Source organism: Cynara cardunculus (assembly GCF_001531365.2).
Source record: "Cynara cardunculus var. scolymus isolate 2C chromosome LG 17, CcrdV1, whole genome shotgun sequence".
In the NCBI taxonomy this organism is placed as follows: Eukaryota; Viridiplantae; Streptophyta; class Magnoliopsida; order Asterales; family Asteraceae; genus Cynara; species Cynara cardunculus.
The window spans coordinates 7859948-7861413 of NC_037544.1; positions in this window are offsets into that span (position 1 = coordinate 7859948).

Genomic DNA, 1466 nt, shown 5'->3' on the forward strand with positions numbered 1-1466 from the left:
ATTAATATAATAATAATGTAATAAACTGTAATATATAAAACCAAAATTATAAAATAATAAAGTAACATAAAAATAATAAAATAATATATATTTTTCTAATGTAAATATATAAAATAAAACAAAATTAATAAAATATAAATATATAATGAATTGAGTTGATGTTTATGAAAAAAAATTATTGGTTCAATTTCCAAGCAATCAACACCCCTACTAAGGGGGGTGCCATTAGCACTGCCCTAAGAAAAACTTCATTTTAATTTATTTGTCGGAGAAGGCAATGATGATTCAAAAAAATGAAGTGAAATTCAGTTTACTCTTAGGAGTGGGGACTTGCAGCCTTGACATGAAAGAGAACATTAATTGATAACATATAATATGAAATGTTTGGAACCCATCTCAAACTTGTTTATTTTCTAACCTCCATTAAGTTGCAGATTAGGCACTTGTGGAAGTAATGACTTTTGGCTGAAATTGTGAGAGAAATGGCTATAAGATGAGTTGATATGTAGAAAATGGTTATTTCTGTCACTTTTCCTATTATATATTTGGTTGGGTTCACTTTTGACCAAGATGTTTTCGTGGGATCTGTGATACCAGAAAATGACACTGAAACTTTACAATTAAATAGTGTGAGAGTATGAAAAACATCGAACCTCTCATAGCAAAAACACTGTAAAACTTGGGGAGTGTTTGGTTTACATAATGAAATTTGATGGAATTGGAATCCATCAAAGAAATTTGATGGAATTTGGCCACACGTTTGGTTAGTAGGAATTGAAATGAAATCTTTCAATAGAATTGGAATAATCGTCTTTGTTTGGACTATCTCACCCATTGCCCCGCCCACACCCTACCAACCACTATGTAACTATTGTCATCGTCATAGTTATCACCCCGCCCCGCCTACCCAAACCCTACCCCACCACCCCAACCTCGCCCCTACTCTATAAGCGGGGGTTGTTGGGGCAGGCAAAGTGGGCCAAGGTGATAGGGGGTAGGGCTGGGACGGTAAGGATAGGTGGTGGGGTGGTAGCTGTGATGATGATAGTGGTGGGATAGTGGTCAGATGGCTGAGGCCTGCGAGGCTGGGAGGGTGGGTATGATGACATAAATAGTGGCATGGTGTTTAGTGGTGGGTTGGGATGGGTGCGGGTGTGGGTGTGGGTGAGTGGCGGTTGTGAAGGAGACAATAGTGGTGTGGGAGGTTAGGTTAGGTTGGGGGCAGAGTGGGCGACGGGGCGGAGGTGATGGGGATGGGTGGCAGTTGTAACGATGACAGTGGTGAAATGGTGGTCGGGTGGATGGGAATGTGTGGGTATGATGACGACAGTAGTGATATGGTGGTTTAGTGGTGGGTTGAGGTAGGGTGGGGTGGGGGTGAGTGGCAGTTGTGACAGTGACAATAATGGTGTGGTGATGGGGGTTAGGTTAGGGGTGTGACAGTGACGGTAGTAACATGATCGTCG